The sequence below is a fragment of the Herpailurus yagouaroundi genome, unplaced genomic scaffold (genome assembly GCF_014898765.1).
Source record: "Herpailurus yagouaroundi ecotype Mexico unplaced genomic scaffold, PumYag 188, whole genome shotgun sequence".
NCBI classification, from domain to species: Eukaryota; Metazoa; Chordata; class Mammalia; order Carnivora; family Felidae; genus Herpailurus; species Herpailurus yagouaroundi.
Genome location: NW_024412419.1, coordinates 9,078,665 through 9,102,600, shown reverse-complemented (window position 1 = coordinate 9,102,600; position 23,936 = coordinate 9,078,665). Strand labels below are relative to the sequence as shown.

At 48.2% G+C, this 23,936-nt stretch overlaps 1 long non-coding RNA gene across 2 annotated transcripts in view; it reads right to left on the bottom strand.

Annotated features, from left to right (window-relative positions):
* Window positions 1-6,967: 6,967 nt before the first annotated feature.
* Window positions 6,968-23,936, bottom strand: part of LOC121044112 (uncharacterized) — a 33,371-nt gene continuing 16,402 nt past the window's right edge. The window contains exons 3-7 of one of the 2 annotated variants that reach the window (XR_005797132.1): window positions 19,215-19,346; window positions 14,917-15,076; window positions 13,251-13,348; window positions 7,815-8,417; window positions 6,968-7,655 (exon numbers count right to left, since the gene is read on the bottom strand). This is a non-coding gene — a long non-coding RNA (uncharacterized LOC121044112). Of the gene's footprint in view, window positions 8,418-13,250; window positions 13,349-14,916; window positions 15,077-19,214; window positions 19,347-23,936 lie in introns of both variants that reach the window. The other variant, XR_005797131.1, reaches the window with a different exon arrangement.

Sequence of the window (23,936 nt, the reverse complement as noted above, 5' to 3'; positions counted from 1 at the left end):
TAGCTCAGAGAAAGACTCAAGAAAAATTGTCTTTTCTTCCCTCTGCATGTACCAGTCCATGGATAAATGCCCCATCATCCAGGAGAAGTATCAAGTTGGAAAGCAGAAAGCCACTGAAGTCTGTTACTGGGAGATGAGGGCAGGCCCAGTGAGTCAAGCTCACACAGGTGTCTAATCCTGCCCCCATTCTTTCCTGATGGGAAGCTCATTGCCAAGTCACTCAGCTACACTGAGCATATCTGTGTCCTTCTTTCTAAAAGGGAAATAGGGGCGCCTGGGTGGCGCAGTCGGTTAAGCGTCCGACTTCAGCCAGGTCACGATCTCGCGGTCCGTGAGTTCGAGCCCCGTGTCGGGCTCTGGGCTGATGGCTCAGAGCCTGGAGCCTGTTTCCGATTCTGTGTCTCCCTCTCTCTCTGCCCCTCCCCCATTCATGCTCTGTCTCTCTCTGTCCCAAAAATAAATAAACGTTGAAAAAGAAATAAAAGGGAAATAATATCTATCTTCACAAGTATAGAGCTCAAACACTTGAAAATTTTTGATACATTATAAAATAGGAATATTATGACCATAAAATTGATTTTTCTTGGTTGATGTGGCATGGGTGAAGGTTTCCAACTAGACTCTTTACTTCTTAACATGAGCCTAAATACGCCTAGAGCAGAGTAAGAAATTCATATCTATTTTCCAAATAAACCCTGATATAATTCAGGGCACCTGGGTGGCTCGGTCAGCTGCGTGTCCGACTCTTGGTTTCAGCTCAGGTCATGATCTCAGGGTTAAGAGTCCTGCACCGGCCTCCATGCAGACAGTGTGGAGCCTGCTTGGGATTCTCTGTTTCCCTCTCTTTCTCTCTCTCTGTCCCTTCCCTGCTCACGCTCACTCTCTCTCTCTCAAAAATAAATAAATAAACATTAAAAAAAAAAAAACCTTGAGGGGCGCCTGGGTGGCTCAGTCGGTTGAGCGTACGACTTCAGCTCAGGTCACGATCTCGCGGTCCGGGAGTTCGAGCCCCGCGTCAGGCTCTGGGCTGATGGCTCAGAGCCTGGAGCCTGCTTCCGATTCTGTGTCTCCCTCTCTCTCTGCCCCTCCCCCATTCATGCTCTGTCTCTCTCTGTCTCAAAAATAAATAAATGTTTAAAAAAAAAAAAAAAAACCTTGATATCATTCAATCTAGTGGATCAAAGTTCTGGCCCAATCTTTGTAAGCCTCAACCAGTTATAAGCATTTTCTGGGCCACCATTTCCTTGCCTGTCAAGAATGAAGTGTTTCTACAGTCAGACAGTCTGGGGTGCCTTCCAGTTCTAAGTCAAATTCTGGGTCAAAATGTCACTCAGAAGTCGGAACCAGAACAAACTGATAATAACTAAAGACAATAGAAAGCCCTTGTTTTCCCGAAAGTGAATGGTCCCTTCACCACCACTCAGTTCCTGACCATTGGCTCGTCCCTTGTTTTCTTGGTGTCTTTCCTCTCATCTGTCCCCAGCCGGGGCCCCACCTTCAGGTGCAGACTCCTCCCTTAGCACCCAAACACAGAGAGCACCTGGCTGTGCTGAGCGCTGGCCACGATGCTCGTTTTGTATGACCTCAGGCACTCTCCGCTCTCCGGGTGCAGAGGAACCCAAGTGTGCACAGCTCTTCAGTGAGAAAAGTTTCAGGGTCACATAAGCTTGGGCATCAACTGAATCGAAGATAGACAATTTGACTTTCGTTTCCTGATTTGGCCTAGGATGTCCCCTTTCCCTAGGTTCTACCAGGCCAATCTCTGTGACCATGGTGGCAAGGGAAATACCCAGCCAAAGAAAGCCCTGAAAGCAAACATTGACTGAGGCCTCCTGAGGTAGATTCATGGGAGGGAGCACACAAAACGCATCCAAAAGTTACTCCGGACCTTTTCACTTCTCAGTATTTTTTGAGGGACTTGGGACAAGAGGTGGGGGCCACCTACAGAGATCATCTTTGTCCCTTCTGGGCTCAACGCTGATAAACTCTACAGACCTTCACAAAGAGGAGGTGTGTTCTTTCTATAGGAAGGAAAGAACGACGAGGTGTCTCCAACCCTCCATTCTGGATGCTGTTGGCCACTGGCTGTCCTATTTCTCCTTTCGTGCCACACGCAGAGCGAATGCAAGGGCGTCTACACACACAGAAGGCCTGGGCAGGGCAGTGTTTGCAGCAATGGGCCACCCCACGCTGGTCCCGTGGGTTCCAGGAATCAGGAAGGAACCCTGTTTGTACCCAGCCCTCACCAATTGGAGGCCAGAGACAGAACAGGGGCTTTGATTCTGAGGCTCCCCCGGTGGGGGTCAGTGATCTATCTGGCCTTGCCACCACTTCCCTTGGGCACTGTGTCCACATTCCAGTTGCCTAAGTCGGCTCCGGTACCTGAGAGGGCAGCTGTGTCTCTTGCGGCTCTCTCTCCAGGAAACGCCATTCTTTCTCTTCCCTTCCTCTGATCAGCTCCGCTGGCTGGGACATCCAGGGCCGCCTGAGTCTCTGGGGAAATCGGTTCCTTCAGGAAGGTTTGGCTCTCAGTCAGTCCTGCACTCCCCTGACCCAGGCTTATCCAGATTCTCCAAACTTCCTCCAGGGACCTGCCGGGTGACCTACTGTGGAAGCGTTTACTGAAACACGTATTGAGAGAAGGACCTTCTCTGCCTCCTGCCCGCATGTGGCCATGAAGTGCCCAGGCACCCTGACAGTGGTCAGCACGCTTGTCCACTCTGCCTCAAGGGTTCAGAGAGTGTGCCACGGACTCAGAGGCCCTGGTGGCCTTGCTACATAGAACGTCAGAAAGGCAGGTCCCCTAGATACTCCCGCAGCCTCCGCTGCTTCTCTACCTGCGTCATCTGCCATCGGCAGCCCTCCGCTGCATTCCTACCAGGGGCTTGAGTTCTGCTCATCCACGCCTGGCTGTGTTCCTCCACGTCTCCCATCAGCAGTGAGCCCAGAGCTCCAGCTCCAGAGGGCCCCCTTGTCAGCGGGCACAGCAGAGCAACCCTTGACTCAGTCCAAGTTCATGGGCCACCGAACCCCTCCCCTTCCAGAGGGCCTTCAGCTTGGCCAACAAGGTGGGCATCCATCTTGTAACGTGATTTCTTTGGTTTTCTTACGCAAGTGAATTAACATCATGCTACATAAGTGAAGCTCTTCATATGAAATGCCAGGTCTTGATTATCATGATTACCTTTGTAAAGCAAAACAAAACAAAACAAAAAACTTCTGCTTTCTATCTCAACATCCTCTCCAGATACTCTTTCTCTTTGGGGAGGGATTTTGAGGGCCGTCACGGCTCATTATTGGGTCAGTTCCCACCTCCTTGCTCCCTAGAGCCAACAGAAATGTTGAAGGTGCACTATTAGGAATTTATCCAAAGGATACAAAAATGCTGATTCAAAGGGGCACATGTATCCCAACGTTTATAGCAGCACTATCGACAATAGCCACATTATGGGAAGAGCCCAACGTCCATCGACTGACGAATGGATAAAGAAGTTGTGGTATGGACACACAGTGAAATACTACTCAGCCATGAGAAAGAATGAAATCCTGCCATTGGCAACAACATACATGGAACTAGAGGGTATTGTGCTAAGTGAAATAAAGTCAGCCAGAGAAAGACAGATATCATATGATTTCACTTCTATGTGGACTCTGAGAAACACAACAGATGAACATAAGGAAAGGGAAGGAAAACTAAGAAAAAACAGAGCGGGAGGCAAACCATAAGAGACTCTTAAATACAGAGAACAAACTGAGGGCTGCTGACGGGGAGGTGGGGGGGAATGGGCTAGATGGTTGATGGGCATTATAGAGGGGACTTGTTGGGATGAGCGCTGTGTGTCATAAGTGGGAGACGAATCATTGGCTTCTACTCCTGAAGCCACGACCACACCGTATGTTAACTAACTTGAATTTAAATTAAAAAAAAAAAAAAGAAAAAGAAAAATGTTGAAGATGCATTCTTGACTTCATTCTATGGTAATAATTTATAAACAACATCACTCGGTGTGAGTCGAAAATCCAAAATAATCACTTCCCACACAGAGTTAGAATCCACACTGCAGTTAACGCCAACAAGGTGCCACATGGTAACTCAACAGCCCCACTGACTAGCACGCGCTGTGTCCCAGCACCGTGTCCCAGGCTTTACAGTAGCCCCCTTGTCTCCTCCTCTCAACAACCCTATCAAGTAGACACTACAACGATCAGATTCCATAAATGACAGAACCAAGGCACAGAGAAGTTCCATGCCTGCCCAAGATCACACAGCTATGAGTGGTGGAGCTAGAACATGAACTCTGGAGGTATGGTTACAAAACCTGTGCTCAAAACCACTCTACTACGCCACCTTGAATTCAAGAGACATCCCTGATCCCGAAGAGGAAGAGTAAAAGCTTTGAAAAGCCTATTAATGTTGAATGGTTTTTTCTCAAAGGTGCCAAAGGGGAAATTACATTCTGAAGCACGCAGAAAAAAATCTTGAACACTTTATTATCCCCAAATTAGTGGTCGCCTGATGCGTTTCTAAATTTTCATTGAGACCCCCAGACCACTTGGATCTCCCATCTGTTTTCCTTTTATGGAAAAATTTGGAGCATTCGGCTTCTTTCAAGTCTCCTGTTCACTTATTTTCCTGGTCATCAAAACAAAGCCACCAAAGGTAGATTGGATTCAGCAAGGAAAGGATACAAATGTCGTTTTATACTTTTGCATCTCGGTCCCTTGGTTTCTGCCCATTGATTCCATTGAAGTTGGAATCTCAAACACTACCCCACTGGAATTTTCCTGTTCTTCTTTCCAAAACACAAGATACAACCTTTTTGTTCCTTCTTACACCACCAGCCAGAAGATGATGCCCGTGGGCCACTCTTCCCCAGTTTCCAGGGCACCCCAGCTACCCATTGCTACACCCTCATCCATGGCCCAAGGCAAGACTGCTGCTCTGTCTCTCCCTACGCTTTGGGGTGCAACACGTCTTATGTAAGTCCTACCATCAAGCCTACACCTCTGCTTCCTTCTCTGTGAGTACCCCTTCCTTTTTAAATCCTTATTAATAGATCATACCCAGAGTGTTGATACAACTCACAGAATCAATAGAACCATTGACCTACACTGGCTAGGTAGCCTCTTCTGTTGGCACCATGATTTTGTATTTAAAACCAAGACTATCACGTTGGCCCCGTGTGGACGCGTTGCCCGTTTAAGCAGCGCCAGGACCGGGCTGGAGAGTACCCACAGGCCAGTGAGCCTGGGTCAGCTGAAAATCAGGGCCATCCCTCTGCCCCTGATGCATCCAGGCCATCACATCCCAATGGGGGACCTGGATTTCAGCCCTGGAATGCATCCTGGAAGCACTGACCTCTGAAGGTCATCTCTGTGCCCTCACAGCCACTGAAAAGGGTTTCAGAAAAAAGAGAGTACCACATGTTAAAAGTTGACAGTGCCTGTGATTTATCACCTCCTTAGCAGGTGAGTCTGGACCTAGAGAGGCGCTCACCTTCCTGGGAGGGTTAAGTGGGAAGCTTTAGGGACACGGACATGTAGGGAGACATTTGGAGAAAGGTATTCATTCACCGTTTAATACAAACGTGTCTACGTTGCAAAACTAAAAATGCACATATTTAAGCTACAGAAGACGTCAAGTAAAGGTGACAGCATTTTGGTGGGCAGGGGAAGGAGGAGGGAAAGGGTAAGGACACCAACCTGCCGTGGCGGGTGCCAGGCAGAAGCATTGTGCACAGTGCCTCACGCCGACCCCCCTGCAAACACGAGCGGAAACGGACCACATAACTCTGACTCCCTTTCCCTACTCTGAAAAGTTTGATGGGGGCCCGCGTGGCTCAGTCGGTTAAGCGTCCGACTCTTGATTTCGGGGCACGTCATGATCTCACAGTTCGTGAGTTTGAGCCCCCCATCGGGCTCTGCGCTGTCAGCATGGAACCTGCTTGGGATTCTCTGGCTCCCTCTCTCTCTGCCCCTCCCCCGCCCCCTCTCGCTCTCTCTCTCTCTCTCACTCTGTTTCTCACAATAACTATGTAAACATTTTTTAAAAGTTTGAACCATAATAGTATGATCCTTAACAGAATTGTTTTGAGAATTAAATCAGCTAATATATACAAGCACTTAGATCAGTGACTAGCACGAGGTAAACACAACATCACAACTAACTTTTATTATCCTACTTACACTAATTATATATTAGGTTGTATGTACAGATAACATATACATATACTACATGTTTGCGTGTAACATGTATAAATATACAACATCCATATATAAGATACATGTTATACGTCATATATAATCCTAATTACAATATATACATATAATTAACCTGTATATAGATAATACGTAAATAGGCTATTAACCTAATTATACTAATTGTGTCTTCTCCTGCTCTACTGTTTGCAAATGGAAATGATTTATTGAAGCCATGCTGCCTGAAAGGTATGAAGGTTGCATCTTGAGGTTTGAACCCAAATCTTCAGCATCCAAATTCTAATCATTGCCACAGTCAGACTTTCTGTCACCTTCCCCCAAAACCATTCTAAATGGGTGCTTTAACTTCAATTAGCCACCACGTCAACTACCCAAGGCATCGTTGTGGAGAGCAGAAAGCTCTTGGCTTGTAGTCAAAGAACCTGTGTCCCAGCGCTGAGTAACAGAGCTGGAGAAAAGCATGCTGAGTTTGGGTGTCTGTCGCGGGCTTAAACAGGTGCCTGACATGCAGACAAAAAGTCAAGGCTGGGGGGCCTGGGTGGCTCAGGTGATTGAGCACCCAACTCTTGATTTCAGCTCACGTCGTGATCTCCCGGTTCGTGGGATCGAGCCCCGCGTCGGGCTGTGCAGACAGCGTGGAGCCTGCTTGGGATTCTCTCTCTGCCTCTCTCTGCCTCTCCCCCATGTGCTCTCTCTCTCTCTCTCCTCTCTCTCTCTCTCTCTCTAAATAAATAAACAAACAAACAAATAAATAGAATAAACTTGTTTAAAAACTCAAGCCTGGAGATCTATCACAAGGAGTCATTTGTTGAGGGACAGAAGGTTCCTGAAGCCCCAGGAATGAATGAAACGGGTCAGGAAGAATGGGTGGGTTGAAGGAGAAGAAGGCTGGAAGCACAGGATAGAACCCAGAGCAGGACAAGGGACCTACTCGCAGATTCAGAAAATGCCCGATGCACCTTGATGTTGTCGGTCCAAGGCGCTGATGTAGAGCCTAGAAGGAGAGCTCGTGTCCTCCCGTGCAATTGCCTCTTGCGCCTCCCGCGTAGTACAGATTGGCTCTGAGATAAGCTATCTAGGACATTCCATTTCTCTGCTGGCTGCGATCCAGCTTGGATTTGGCATTTCCCAGGGTGTTAACAACCATGTCTGTATTTGGGTTCTGTACTTATTAGGAGTTCTCTGAAAATAGCCTCTAGCAACTTCTGCTCTTTCCGAATGTGAGGCTGAAAACTCCTGCAGCTGAATATAATTTTCAACGCTTCGCTTCTCCTGGGAAGAATCAGGGTAGGGATTCACGTTGGTGCCTTCGAGGCCCAGAGCGCAGCATCCTCTGGTCTTACGGGGGTCACGCCAACAGTAGAATGGCGCTAGGTCGTGCCTGGCGACTGCAGATTGCAGACTTCTGTAGCTTAGAACTTTAGCACTGGTCCTTACTCCCAAGTGAAGACTCGGGCCAGGTCATCAGCCATAAGAGAAAGGGGAGAGAGAAAGAGACTAGTAACACTGAACATATATTCGAATGCTTCCAAAAATTATGTAGAAAATAGAGTGCATTGGGGGAAAGCCCCACTAAAATGGGGAGAAAATCATACCTGAGGACTGCACATCCAGCATGTGATGACTTCATGAAATGTTAGGAGAGAAAGGTTATAAGTCCACTTCTTGGATCAGACAAAAGTTTTTGACGTGTACTAGGACCCAGACACCGTTTGAGCATCTTCTTTAACAGTCCCCTGCGCTGGAAGAAAGGGTTTTAGCACCACTGTCCAGATAAAGGAATCTGCTGTTCGGAGAAATTAAGTAGCTCCATCCAGATCACACAGCTAGAAATTAATATAGTCAGGATTCAGACTCGGGTCTTCCCGGCTTCTCATGCCCATTCTTGGCTGGGAGATGCATCAAGCTGCAGAGACACAGGGTCCCACATCGTAATCATATCTTCTAGAATGAGGCATGTGCACACATTTGCAAGAGACCACACTGGGGACACAGCCAAGAGATCACTGGGTCAAAATGCAAAGATGTGTGAGTGGCCTGTTTGGCTCTGGGAGCAGAGAGGTCCGGCAGATTGCTTATCAGCCCTTGAAGGTGCAGAATGAACCACGAGCGCTCTCGAGAATATGGCCACGCCACGGAGCGGAGGGATGGGAGCATCTGAAAGAAGATGACTTGCCCGCTGAGTTGAAACTGAGCACCTGTGCAGCGAAATGACTAGTTAGCCTATTATGTGGCCCCTGACTGGGCCACCAGGTGCGCAGATATATGGTCGAACACAATTCTGGGTGGTTCTGTGAGGGTGTTTGGGATGTGATTAACTGTTTGTGTGTGGACTGAGTAAGGGACGTTGTCCTCCCTAGTCTGGGTGGGCCTTACACAATCAGTTGAAGATCTGAGTAGACCATAAAGGCTGACAGTCCTGCATAAGAGAGGATTTTTGCAGCCTGACCCACCTTCGAATTGGAGTTTGGGCCTTTTCCTGCCTTTGGGTTCAAACCAAAACACTGGCTTTTCCTGGGGCTCGAGCCTGCTGATCAAACCTGAAGATCTTGAAACTCCTCAGCTCCCATAGTTGCATGAGTCGATTCCTCGTAATAAATCTCTTTCTATACGTACACATCCTGTTCTGTAGATTCTGAAGGCCCGGGCTAATACACGATGACATCAGAATTCCAGCCTCAGTGAGGGGAATTGGTGATAGTCCCGAAATCAGAGCAGGTTTTGGGGCAAGTGGATTAAGTTCAGACATGAAATCCGAGGCAGGTAAGAGCTAGGAGAGAGTTGGATGTGTGAGTCAAACCCCCAGGAGTGAGATCAGGGCTGAGACCGGAGACGTGAGGACCCAAGCAAGTGTGTGACAATTGAGGGCATGGGCTGGATACCCCAGGAAGACGGTCAAGGACCGAGCAGTCTGCTTAGGTCAGAAGCCAATGACACACGCCCTGAGGAATGTGACCCTGGATGTATCCCCTCCAAGCACAGAAGACGTTTCTCCATTTCCCTGCCTGGGAACGGGATGAAAATTCCTAAGTCACCTTCCAGAGAGAGATCCTATGAGATGGCCCCACCCACAAAAAGTTAATCACATCCATGTAAGAGCGCTGCCCTCTTACCTGGAGCCCTGACCATTGTTCAGGATCTGCTCAGCACTTTCAGGCTCGCTCACTCGCTCGCTCCCTCTCTCTCTGCTTCATTTTGTGCTCCCTCAATATGCTACCACCTAATTTCCCCGGTCCCTGCCGTTCCAGAACATAATTCACCACCCCATTCCTAATGGATTTATCTCCTGCGACCATGGAGGACTTCTGTGTTTCGGTCCATTCTGATCACGGGGAATCCATCCATCAGACAGGACGAAGCGGAATTTGGGGGAACCTGCACTAAAAGAGATCTCCTTGCCTATATAGATTTAGGGGCAAGTGAAATCCTCCTAGGATCCTGAATACAGCTGCTTGCAATAGACATACTGTTTTGTTTTGTTTTGCTTTGTTTTTAAACGTTTATTTATTTTTGAGAGCGTGCGGGCGGGGGAGTGGCAGAGAGAAAGGGGGACGGAAGATCCGAAGGGGGCTCCATGCTGACAGCAGAGAGACTGGCCTGGGGCTCGAACTCAACAAACCGCGAGACCATGACCTGAGCCGAAGTCGGACGCTCAACCGACTGAGCCACCCAGGGGCCCCTGCTGGTTTTGTTTTTGATGCGACAGGTTCTCTCTGATGCTTTCCTCCTGTGCTCTTCTTATGGGAGGTGGCCCACCGTCTGTCCAGTGGCACTGACGACTCACAGAGCCCCTGCTCACCGGAGCTAAGGAGGCAAGCGACGTAAGAGCCACCGGGCGTAAACAGGCACCTGCAGGGCCACTGGGGGGGTTCCTGGGTGTCCCAAAGCCCCGTGACCAGCAGGTGGATGCCAACTCAGGCACCGCGTGTGAGTACGCAGGGCAGTCCGCACCACGGGCACAGAAGTTTCACCGTCCTGGCTACTCGAGAGCCCACGCAGGTCCAAGTAACGACCTGGATCGTACCCGTGAAACAGGGATCTTCCAGCTGCACCACATTCCAGACTCCAGTGAATCAAAGCGATCGGAGGCCGGCAGACAGTTCCTTTTCTTTGATAAATGACCACGAGAGTGAATAATATTCAGGCTCACCCACCTCGAAGGCAGCTGTTCTCAGGATTAATTGGAAGGTTGGCCTGCGTAAGCCTCCCATATTTCTTTGGAAAGGAAAGAAATCACGAAATCATGTGACCTTCATATTTGGTTCATGACTGGAAACAAATCTTCCCCGGCCACCAGTGCCAAGGACGCTTGTGGGGAAATGAAGCAGTGGCCGTGTTTACAGGGCACTAAATTGTGTGATTAACAAACGTGATTGGACGGACGGAGCAGGAAGCTAGATGCCAGCGGGGATGTGCGGCCAGATTTCAGCACGTGGCCCTCCGCTGGTCGTCCCCAGGCTCCCCGAGAGAGCGACTGGGGCGAACATCCCAGAGCGAGGAGAAGGCTGAGGAAAAGGTGAGCACAGTGAGGAGGGATGGAGGGAGGGGCCGCAGAAACTCGGCAATTCCAGGCCACTGGGTCCATTCTTCTCTTCAGAGACAGGGAAACTGAGGCACGGAAGGGCAGTGACTCTTCCCGAGATCATACGTTGTTTACAGTGATCATTCTACGTTTGTGGTCAATTACAAACTGACCCAGAGTCACTCCACCTTTCTTACTCCCCTTCCTACCACCCAAACACTTGGAACATGGACCCATGTGCACACACAGTAGAAAACATAACGAAGGTATTTGAGGAAAAGATATACTGAGCTGAACTGAATTGAGTCAGCGATGGCACACCAACCCGTCATCATGGAGCTTTGCATGACCTTGCGTTGTCTGGGCTTATTTGTTTAAAATGAGCCCTGGAGGGGCCCCTGGGTCGGTCAGGCATCTGACTCTTGATGGCGGCTCAGGTCACGATCTCACCGTTCCTGAGTTCGAGCCCCATGTCCGGTTCTGCGCTGACAGCACGGAGCCGGCTTGGGATTCAATCTCTCTCCCTCTCTTTCGGATCTTCCCCTGCCTGTGCTCGTGCTCTCTCTCTCTCTCTCAAAATAAATAAGTAAATATTTTTAAAAATAAATAAAATGAGCACTAGGTGTGATATGTAAGTGACGAATCCCTAAATTGCACTCCTGAAACCAATATTATGGTAGCTAAATAGAAGTTCAATAAAAATTTGAAAAAAATAAAATTAAATTAAAAAAAAAAGCAGAAAGAACTCCCTGACCCTACCATCCAAGCCCAGAACTAGACACTTCTAATTAACATTTATCTTGTGCTTCTCCCATATACCAGCGTCTGTCTCCCCTCCCCCACCAGAGGTTGTCTTTCTCTGTAGGACTTATTTCACTTAGCATAACACTCTCCAGCTCCATCCACGTTGCTACAAAGGGCCAGATTTCATTCTTTCTCATCGCCACGTGGTATTCCATTGTGTATATAAACCACATCTTCTGTATCCATTCGTCAGTTGATGGACATGTAGGCGCTTTCCATAATTTGGCTATTGTTGAAAGTGCCGCTATAAACATTGGGGTATGAGTGCCCCCCTGCATCGGCACTCCTGGATCCCTTGGGTAAATCCCTAGCAGTGCTGTTGCTGGGTCATAGGGTAGATCTATTTTTAATTTTTTGAGGAACCTCCACGCTGTTTTCCAGAGCGGCTGCGGCAGTTTGCATTCCCACCAACCGTGCAAGAGGGTTCCCGTGTCTCCACATCCTCGCCAGCATCTATAGTCTCCCCATTTGTTCAATCACGAGTTGCTTTTCAAAATGACTGCATTTCCACTGCAAAGTAGCAGGAACACCACTGACCCAAATTCCTTGCAAAACACAGAAATGTCAATTTTGCCAGTCAAATGGATCCCAAAGCCATCTCAGTGTGCTCTGGATCTCCCTTTCCATACGTTTATTCATCCGATGTGTCTCCTCTTCTGCAAAAGGCCTGCTTGTGCGTTTGTCCGTATTTACTGGGGAGATTTTTTTATATTGGCTGGAGGGGTTCTTACTCCTAGAGGTGGGCAGTTACTGACGTCACATTTAGGACCCCCTAGTTTGTAGCTTGTCTTTTCACTTCCTTGATGGTGTCCTTTGGGGATCAGAACCTCTTAATTTGAATGCAGTGTAATTTATCAGTTTCTAATTTTGTGTGGGTGGATGGGATTTTTAACCCATAGCCAATCTTGCATCACAGTATAAAGTGTTCATTTCTTGTCTTATTTTTTCATCTCATAAACCTGGTGAGCAAGGCTTTAACATCATTTCATAGACGGGAAATCTCAGTATTGGAGGTAAGTCATTTGCCTGAGGGCACAAAGCCTATAGGGGGCTGAGTGAGGATGGGAGCTCAGGTCTCCTGATCAGCAGGATGTCTCAGCCCCACACGGCCTCTCCCTGCTGTGCCAGGAATTTATCCATTCATCCTCACAAGAAACACTCAGTGTAGGGTCTCCTGTGCATTATCCATAGTGCTAAGTTCCGAGGGCAAAGAAACGGAGTGTCATCTGTACCCTTGAAAAGCTTCTATCAGGACTGTGCCCAGAAAAGGCTTTTGATGAAACAGCAGAGTTCAGACTTAAAGGAAGAGTAGACCTCATTCAAAGTGCGGAGAGATACAGAGGGAACAGGAACATTCTAGGCAGGGGAAGCATGGGCAGCGGTCAATAGCAGGCTGTCCATGTGGGGCAGGGTGGGGGTCGTGGAAACGGCGGCCGGACCCACAGACAACGGTCCGATTGTGAGCAGGATGTGTCGCACTAACTGACAGGGACTTTATCCTGTAAGTAACGCATCTTTGACTTTGAAGCTCTGAGATCTGGCCTGCAGAGCCACCTTATCCCCCCAAATTCCTTCTGAGACCTCCTTCTTGAAGATTTCTACCTGGCAGAGAGGACACCCCTTTCTCCGGTCCTCTGCGCCCAAGGGCTTGTCCCCCGTGACACATCCTGAGATTTGGTGAGCGAAGCTATTCATCCTCACTTACCAAGAAATTCATAGAATTCCATCCTTTCTACCCTGTGACCATCGTCATCATGGACCACCCGGTGAACACTTGTGGAGACGGTCAACCTCAATGGCAGCCTGCAGAACAGACAACAAGGTGGAAAGAACGCAAGCCAGGGGGTTCGGTTTCCGGTGCTTCCTCTAACAACCGTGTGACCACGGGCAAGTTTCTTCATCCCTCTGTGATCATTTCCGCTCACTGTCCTGAGGACTTGGGGAGCTACTGAACATGTCTAAAGCAAAGGAAACATCCAGCGGATGTCAGTTGACTCCTCGCCATAACAGAAGTTCAAGATCATACCCTCGAGGGACATGTAATCTAGACAGAGAAGAAATCCCCTATTGAAACCAATTCCAGAGACACTGAACCTGGACCCTAAACAAGAACTCCTGCGTGAGGAGAGATGATTGAGCCAGCAGCCTGGACTCTGAACCCCAAGCGGCAGCATCCTTGGCATGGGGGGTGGGGGAGCAGGGGAGGTCTTTGACCCTGAGATTCCGATGGCCCCGGGGAGGCCCCTGGCAATCACAAACAGGCTGGGTGAGTTGCACTTGGCCCTAAAACAAGGGGGGGAATCTGAGAACAAACAGTTCTCATCTTCCAGAATCCTCCTCCTTCACCAGAGAGTTGTCCAGTCTTCCGGTGATAAGAGCAAGAATCGCAATAAAAATAGATCTAGGGGCGCCTGGGTGGCTCAGTCCGTTAAGCGGCCGACTTCGGCTCAGGTCATGATCTCGCGGTCCGTGAGTTCGAGCCCCGCGTCGGGCTCTGTGCTGACAGCTCAGAGCCTGAAGCCTGTTTCAGATTCTGTGTCTCCCTCTCTCTGACCCTCCCCTGTTCATGCTCTGTCTCTCTCTGTCTCAAAAATAAATAAATGTTAAAAAAAAAAATTTTTAATAAAAAAATAAAAATAAAAATAGATCTAATGCAGAGGAAGTGGGACGGACTGCTGGCAGGTTTCAGAGGCCTTCGACTGGACGTGGAGACACCCAAACGCTCAAAATAACCTCAAACTGTACTTTCTCTGACAATCGCTTGAATCTGCTTAGAAGAACTTTTCGGCTGAAGGTAATGAGTCACGGAGGAGAGTCCTAATAGAGAACACTGAGCAAAAGTAGGAGAAGACGATGCAAAATACACTTGTTCTCTTCCGTAGGGAGGATGGTCGCAAGAACTTAACCATCTACTAAGCCGTAAACCAAGACTCAACAAATTCCAAATGAGCTGATTTCGAACACTGGGGGGAAGAGGCCCCACAGAGCAGTTTTCCACCTGCTTCTGATGTGTTCTCCCCAAAATTTTTAAAAGACAGAGCCCCCCAGTTCTGGGTCATTTTTTTTCCAGCTTGGGATTCCCATAACACGCAGGTGCTAACTAAGCATTCGGCTGCCCCGTCTGAGCACGCCACAGGATTTCTCCCAGAAAACTCCTCGTCTCTGGCTCAGAGCCTCTGGAGGAGACAAGCCTCCAGCATCTCCCGTGGGGTGGGATTTATCTTATTCAAGACCTTCTCACGCTTTCTCTAAGTTTAGGGGCACTGATGGGGAAAGCACATAGTCTTCTAAATTCCTGTCTTTGTGTATAACATGAGGGCATGGGGCAGAGCAATACTTAGATGTGCCAAGAACTTTGTATCCTTCCTTACCCTTGCCTCTGACGGGATACAACATCACATTTTGCAACTTCTCATGCTTGATTACTTTGCCGCTGGGACTCTTTCTCGGCTTTTGCAATTTTTGTTCTTCGGGTTGGTCCTCGAGAGATGGAAATCCTGCACTCCATCCACCACCATGGCCTGGAAGTCCCTGTATCAGAAAAAAAAAAAAAATTGTTAAGAAGCTTCTCTATCCCCTAGCCTAGGCCCGCCTTGCTGGAAATCAAGGATAATTAAATAAGATCCAGCCTCAGGAGTCTTTTTTGATCTAACAGTTAGTTATAAAGACACGGTCAGAAGCTACAGTGTAAGTAGGAGATATTTATAGATAATGATAGAAGTGAAGAAAGGCTTCTTAGGGAAAAATAACAAACTGTACCCTTCCAGATAGTATCATAGTAACAATCGGTACCACATCTCAGATTTCAAAATGCTTTCATGGTCATGAGCTCGCCTGAACCTCACCCAGCCCAGCGACCTACACAGAGTAAAAAAAACCTAGTGACTCGCCTGACATCCAAGCCAAGGGTACGGTAAACCTAGAGGTGTCAGGGAGGGTCTGGAAGGAGATGAGCTAAACATTCACCAGGAGCTCAACCACAGAAACCCATACAAGAAAAGGCTGATTCACACAAGTCTAAGCTGGGTGAGATATTCATTCCTCAAGCAAAAGTGAACCGAGTGCATGTTTAGTTTTTGGTGAAAGAGTCAGTTCTGTTGCATCCAATAAGCTTTCCCAATGCCAATGGGACCGATTATTACAGGACATTTTCAGGAGTAAAACGGTTCCATAAGTTCAACAAAAAAGTTGCATGTTTCAGAACAAGAGAAAGTCTGGAATGTCTCTGGCAAAACAGGTCGTAGGTCCCAGGGGAAGCTCACCCTAGCTCAAACACAGCCTCCTCTTTTTACTACTGGATCCCGATTCCAGACTCCGTTGCTAACTAAAGAAATTAGGTAGAAGATCCGATGAGGTGCCGTGAGGGCCACTAAAAGGCAGAAGTATCTGATGGCTGATTTTTGAGACTCGTGATGTGACGATCAGAGGTTAGACGTGGAAGAACAGGCAGGGCAGGTCTTTGGGGTTCAAATTCCAATTTGTCAAATCTGAAGCAGGACCTACACATTCAGAATCGTAAGCAATGTTGGAACGCAGTAAGTGCTTAATTTTTAAAAGTACATATTAGTTCAGTAAGGGCGTGGATTCATTTGTGAGGGCTGCCACAAGAGAGAACCACAGACCAAGTGGCTTGAACAACAGAAATGTATTTCCTCCCAGGGCCAAAGACAGAGATCCTCAACCAAAAGCTTGATGGGATTTCCGAGGCCGATCTCCTTGGCTTCCAAATGGCTAAATACAACACGATGTTTCTCTGAATGAGTGAGTCAGCATGAATGAGGAAAGAAAAAGTGATATAAAAGCTTCCTATTATGGACTGAACCCCAAAATTCACATGTTGCAGCCCTAACCTCCAGGGGAACTATATTTGGGGATAGGACCTTAACTTAGGTAATTAAGGTTAAATGAGCTTATAAGGATGTGGCCCTAATCCAATGACACTGGTGTCCATTTGAGAAGAGGAAGACACTGGAGAGGCTCACCAGTGAGAAAAGACTGTGTGAGGACACAGGAGAAGACGGCCATCTGCCAGCCGGGAAGGGACGCCTCAGCAGAAAGCAGCCCGGACATACCTTGACCTTGCACTTCCAGTCTCCAGAGCTGAGGAAATAAATGTCTGTTGTTTAAGCCCCCTCCATCTCTGGTGTTTTTTATAGCAGCCTGAGCTGACTTAATACACTTCTTTTCTGAGGTCATTTGCCAAAAAAGGAAACCTAGGTTTTCCCCTGGTTGGGGATGTTAAGTTGGGTTCTCTACAAAGTATCCAAAAGTTAAAAACGAAAAAGGGAAAGTGGTCCAACATGATTGTATTTGGATGTGTGTGGGAATACGTACTTACAGCCACCGGGGTACTTTCTTCCACAAATACTTCGTAAGAGAATTAGCCATGGGCCAGATACCAGGCTCATCACGTATCATCAAATGCAATCCTTTCCTCTTCCTCAAAATGCTACTAGTGTTAGGAATTGACACCTCCATTTTTAAATTTGAGAAAGAAAGAGACTCAGAGACTTCAGGCGACTTGGCCAACCAAGGTCAGGCATATGGTAGAATGGGTTTTGGAGGCAGGTCAGGTGGATTCCAAAGACTTCACACATACCCAGGACCACGCTCTCGTCTTCACGACAGAAGAATCGCAAACCCTTCGCTCCTACAATGTGCCTGGGTCCGTTCTGAGAGATTTGCCCATTTAATTTAAACTTACACATTGAATTAATGTTTAAAACCCATTTGATCTGCACGCAACCCATTGAGGTAGATTCTTTTATTATCCCATTCTGCAGATGAAAAATGTGAGACACGGAGGGGCTGAGTGACCCAGTGTAGGTCGCACCCTGTATCTCTTCATATGAATGAACAACAGGAGGCTGAGGTGACATCTGTCCTCAGCTTGGGGGTCACATGGCCACGATCTGCTGCGTTTTGGCTCCAATGGAGGAGAAAGAATCCCATGGGAGATGGGGGTGGGGGGTGGAGAAAGCTCCCAAATCCTTTCCCTTCCTTGGATCTCACTGCTCTGATTTCGACTCACCAGCAAAATAGACGAGACTAAATGTTAGGATGTTTTTATCCACATAGAGACTTTTCTCCAATGGGAAGAAAGCTAACTCCTACTTCGCTCCTCTTTTGACACAAAATTTGATTTCAATTACCCAAAACTCTTCCTAGTTTGCTTTTTTTCTTTTTAACAGAGATCTTCTTTGTAGTTGAGAAACCCGCCAACAGCCATGTACGCCCGGCTTCAGAAAGCCCACCGTGATCTGTGGCTTCTGAGAGTCACGGATCACCACCCCGTTGACTTCCGTCTTGCGGAGCGGTCAGGGGACCCGAAGGGAGAGGCTGCCTGCTTCCAAACTTCTATTACGTCATCCTGATGGAATGTGGACACAGGGACTTTGCAGGGACTTTACGCTTAAGCCTTGTTTTATTTAAGTTTATATCGTTCTTAGAGACTTAAATCTCATCCACTGTTGCTTGGAATCCAGGCTTCAGTTGGATTATGGCAAAGATGCGGCAAACTTATCCTCCTAAAAGCTGAGCTCGGGGAATGGTTACAGCCATCCTGCCCCAAGGCTCAAAACGAATCCTTCAGCTCATTACATTTTAAAGATCGCCAGCAGTCAGCAGGCTTTAGATTTATGTAACCGAAGTTATATGCAGGAACAGCATGTGCTGGTTATACAACAAATGCTCATGCGAACTGGTTAAAATAGGACAGGTAAATCCCATGTTGAAACCCGGAGCACAAAGGCTCCCAACAGCTTTAAATATCTGTTGTTTTCATTCATAACAAGGGAATCATCGTTTTCCCGTCCTCTCCAATAATAACAGACATGACCGAGTGTCCACAAAATGCCACGCACCTCACCATGGCTCAGCAGCAAGAGCAAAGGCTTTGCAGTGAGGTCAGGCCACTTCGTATGTGACATTCAGCAGGTGTCCCCGCCACGGTTGGCCCATCCATCAAGCCTTACGGAGCCGGTGGGAGAATTAAATGGAAAACGTTGCCAACGGTCTGGCACAACGGGGGTGCTCAACAGGGGATCGCTTCCTAGCCTGCTGCCCCTTATCTGATTTTATTTACTCCTCTTGGCAAGCCAGAGGAGAGGTGTTATTCCAATCCCCAATTACCAGGTGAGGAGGCTGGAGCCCGCTGCCGAACCTGACCATGTTCGGAAGCGGCGGGGGGCGGCGGGGGGACTTTTATGCTTCCCTCCTAAGAGGCGTGTCTCAACTTTACAAGGGCACAGGCTGTCCCATTTGTGGTTTGTGCGGGTCTTTCAACGTCTCTTTTCCTTCTGGCCGCCTGCCATTTGGCCCTCTCCCTGCTAATTAGCACCTCGACCACAGTACAGCAGGGGAAATCCAAAAAGGTGAGCCTCGGTTAGTAGCTGAATTGTGTGGTTTGAGAGCTTTGGAGGAAAGATTTAAAAAAAAAAAAAAAAAAAGTTTGGTAAAGAGAGAGGTATGACACCTGAGCAGTGACGTGAGTGTGTGAAATCATATTTAGAGTTCAGTTGTCTAATACCTGGCCTCCCACTGCTAGGTGATTGAGAATAGATCATTGCATTTAAGAAGCCTTCTGATCTTCAGGGATTCAATATCCCGTTCGTTTGTACACTGAGGCATTGAGAATGTTGCTTAGAATCATATCAGCATTCCTACTCACCTTAGCCATGACCACCAGACTGCGTTGCTCTATATTTACAATGTCTTTCGTTGGCAGAGAGTTTTATGGTCAAGAGTATTCACTCACTGCTGAGCTGGAATGACCCTTGTCCTGGACCCAGCAAAGCAGAGGCTGCGGGCGAAGAGATTAGATTGGTTACAAGGAATTCTAGGTCGGAATCCCTGGGTCCCACTCAGGCAAGTTCGTGTGAGCCCAGACCGAGAATCCACCGAGGAGAGAGGTAGCATCTCTTTTTGAAGCAGGTTTGCAATGGAGAGGAGAGAAATCACTCAGGAGAACCACTTTTCAAAATCCAGCCGAGTATCTACACTTACTCCCAACTCAATGCATTGCTCTTTGCAGCTAAGTTCACATGACATCTCGAATAATACGGCTAGCTGAGTTGATGAGTGCTTCCACGCTGATAAAACTAAATCCTGCAAAGATAGAGGACAGTAGCACTCTCCCAAAGGCATTCTACAAACGGTTTGCCAAACACAGCAAGAAGTCTCTAAAGTGCTCCTAACCCTTGATTTAATAGTTAACACTTCTTAAAGATAATTTTTTTTTTTTGGAGACAGAGAGAGAGAGAGAAAGGGGGGTACAGAGGGAGAGAGAGAATCTTAAGAGATAAGACCCAGCGTAGGTCTTAATCTCACGACCTGAGCCAAAGTCTAGAGTTTAATGCTCCGCTTACTGAGACACCCAGGGGCCCCTGAAAGATCATTCTTATGAAACAGTGTAAAAATGCAAATCAGTACGTTTCTTTCCACGCTTACGTAGATGATGGACAGAACCGGGGACGGTGAATGTTGCCAAAACAGGCATTGGTTAAATTCATTTAGTCCATAAATATGTATTGCCCACCTGCTCAGGTCAACCGTTATTCTGGGAAGTTCTTTCCTGGTTACAACAGAGAGGGGAGAGCGCAGGGGCACAGGGGTCCCAGGGTGGGCAAGAGTAGTGGGGAGAGGAGCTTGGGAAGTTTTCTTCCCTTTGCTAAGACCATCTGTGGGGAGAGCTCCCCAATAAAGTATTCCACAGCCGCTAAAAACCATGTTCATAACAAATTTCAGTGAGAAACAGGTTCAGCGTGTAAAACCACATGAAAAAGCATCGTTCGTCCATAATTCTCTCAACTGTGCAATATGTTTGAAAACTTTTTATAATATGAAATCGAGGGGAGACACATTTTATGCACATGTCCACACAAACGTGTATATATGTCAAGATGTGCAGTCGTTACCTTTCAGGGGTGACTCTATGGGTGATTTTTACGTATTGTTATTTTTTGAGGTTTATTTACTTTTGAGAGAGACAGAGCGAGCGAGCAAGAGCGAGAGAGAGAGCACTCATGGGGCAGAGAGAAAGGGAGGCAGAGAATCCCAAGCAGGCTCCATGCCGTCAGCGCAGAGCCCGATGTGGGGCTTGAACTCACGGACCGTGAGATCATGACCTGCGCCGAAATCAAGAGTCAAGACGTTTAATCGACTGAGCCCCCCAGGCGCCCCAGATTTTTCGTTCTGTTTTATACACTTGATATATTACCCACACCCCGTGACCCTGCCCCCAACTCTTTAGCGAGAATCTCAACTTCCTGAAGCGGCCGCTGCTTGCTTCCAATGCTGCCTTGACCGTGGGTGGGCCAGGTCCCTCTGTTTTGACACCCGCACCCTTGTTGGGCGGCCTCTGCGGCAGCTGGCTGCGCCCTTTCCCCCACCCCTGTATCTGCCACCTCTCCCCGCTCTTCTCCGGGGGAAGCGCATCACTTAGCCCTCCTGGTACTGCAGCACGCTCCCTGGGGTCCGGTCCCCGCAGAGCCTCTACGGTGTAGCGCTCACCTCCGGGACCCTCCCTGCCGGGGCCTGCCTGTGCCTCAGTTCCCTAATCTGCCAAACTGGGAAAATACCAGTACCTAATTCATAACGGTGCTGTGGGGACAAAATGAGTTCACGCCCAGTATTCAGAATAGTGCCTAGAATGTAACACTCTCTATAGGGGAGTCTAATTGTCATTGTCATTACTACGACTGCTGGTATTACCCCCGCGTCTACGACGATCACCCCCAAGCCCAGATTGCTATGCACAACAAGATACAGAGCATTAGGGACAATAGAGGGGAACTGGTGTGGACAAAAGCATTTATGTCTGCAGTCCCGGGTCCACACCCACCTTCCCGGGCCATCTCCCAGGTGACTGGCTGCCAATCTGACCCTCCAGGACAACGGCAGGTCACCGACCACTATCCCGCACCAGGCTGCTCTGTGCTTCAGAAACTGGGCCAGGCTGACCTCTGACCCCAGAGAGTTTGTCCTAGAAGAATTAATTTGTAAGCCATGAGCAAGGCCCATCTCCTTCCCTGCTCCAAGATTTACATCATCCCAGAATAATTAAGCACCGGAACATTCCCTCAGTGGGGAACCCCCTACTCTGCCCCCGCAATGTGGCTTGGTCTCAAAGCCCTCAAAAGTCATATAAAGTCATAAAGTAGTCTGACATGGCTGCATCTGTTGTTGTTTTTAAGTCTCTGCTGCTCGGCCTTATGGGCATCATGTTGAGTATATTTCCAAATTTGACGCAATTAACAGGTGCCACCTTCATAATGAAAAGTAGATGATGGACGTGAACGTACTTCGAATTGCTGTTAAGATGGTGCAGATAGTCTATGTGGTGCCACAGACATCAAGCAGACTTAGGTTCCAAAGTCCACGAACGGCCATCAGTTAACCTGACGGTGTTGGCGCAGCTCTTCGCAAGGCTGCTCTAGGGCGTTCCAGCTCCTTCTAGGAAATAGTTGTCAGAAGTCATAGACGTTGTCCCTTCCGAGATGTAAAAACAACAGCAATTTGCTATTTTTATCAATTCCATCTCTTCTGGGCCCATCAGAGTCAATAATCTGAACTGGGACAAAAATAAGAGATGACTTTTGCATTCAAAGTCTACGTGCTCAAAATCTTAACCTTTGCCAGAAAAAAATTTAAAAACCAGAAAGGAGCTGGCCGGGTTGTTGCGCAGGAATGTCATTCAAACCCTTAAATCCGAAATAACTTCTGCTTCTCCAAGTCCCACTTATTTTTCCGAATCAACAAAGATATCCTTTTCTACATTGTGTCCACCCAATTTTGAAACGCGCCTGCGAAATTTCTCAAATAACATATTTCATGTGTTTCCTGGAGTTGGGAAATGCCAGAAAAACAATCCAGGGAGAAGAGGAAAAGAATTCGTAGATCTGGCTGGCGAGAAAGAATAAATGATGACCTCTCTCCCTTCCAGCAAATGTAAAACTCTCCATAATTCTGCAGGTACCTGAAGAAGAAGAATTAATAGCCATCAAAACCGTCTTACTCATTTATTTCCGGAGCCCGATTTACATGGGTGAGCAAGGGATTGCATTTATCTTCACGAATACACAGACGAGGGCATTATTTGACTCAGTCAGCGGCCTCCCTGTCGGTAGAGAAGACATTTTGGAATAAAACACAAAGGCTGGCGTGTGAGAGCTAGCAGGGCCCTCGAGGGCTGTTTCGTTAAAGCCCAGAGAGGTGACAAACCCACTGCAGTTTGCACAGCAACATGGTCCCTGTGAAGGATGCTCTGTCCATACGTAAAGCTTCACGCCCATTAGATTGACGGCTACGGGAGAAGCAGAGACAAACGAGGAGACCCTGTGAGTCTACGTCAGGCAGGCCATTGAACTCTCTCTTGGGTCTTACTGGAGCAGCCCCTGGAAATGTTCCTCAACATGTAGACTTTTCGTTGCCTTTTGCCTTTGGGCTTTATTTTTAGCAGAAAAAGGTAAGAGCTTGGGACCAAACATCCACTCTGTGAAACCACTCTTCCAGGGAAAACACAAGACTCTCTGGGACCAGAGGAGACCCCCCCCCCGGGCTTGGCTGTGCATCTTCTTTCCTAGCAGACATCCCCTCCGGTCAGGCGGGCATCACAGGTGTCGGCCACAAACAGTGCCACTCTGGTGCGGTTTGCCATTTGCAGGGCAGACCATTCCATCGACCCCTGGGACTCCTCCTGCTCTTTGGAATCTCCCTCCCTCAAACTCCCACCGACCTTTCTCTCTGGAGTCCCCCAGGCTGCACACGCTCTCCCTTCCAGCCCTTTAATATTGCAAGCCCTGCCGAGCTCTTCCTAAGACCTTTGTACCCTCGTTAAGTATCCCCAATTCCTCCAGCCGCTCTTCGTATGACAGATCTCAGCTGGACCAGGGCGCCTTGAGATAGGGTCTGTGCGTGATCTAATCTGGTGCAGTCACCTCATGACCCTCGTAGAAGCTCCATCAGTACTGTTAAACAGGTAGATGAATCATTAAATGCTTATGAAAATCTTCTCATTAATCAGGGTATTCGACAAACAGGTAGAGAGCTCTAATGGTATTCCCGAATGGCCACAGGGATGCAAGGCTAACGACAAATGGTCTGTGCCCCCCGGAGTCCTGGCTTGAACAGGGGCTGTGTGTGAATGACCGCTATGGATTACCGTACAGCATGGGCTGGCGCACAGAAGGTCTAGATGTCCGCGAGGGTCTTGAAGGAGGAACAACGCCCCCCGAGCACCAGCCTGGGAGAGGCATTCCAAAGTGACCGGCGTGGGCAAACCCCCAGTGATCCTCCTGGGCCAGCATGACCCCCATTTCCTTTTCATCTGTAACCTTGACGGTGAAAACAACACCGTAGGGACACCGGGGTGGTGCAGTCGGTTAAGCGTCCA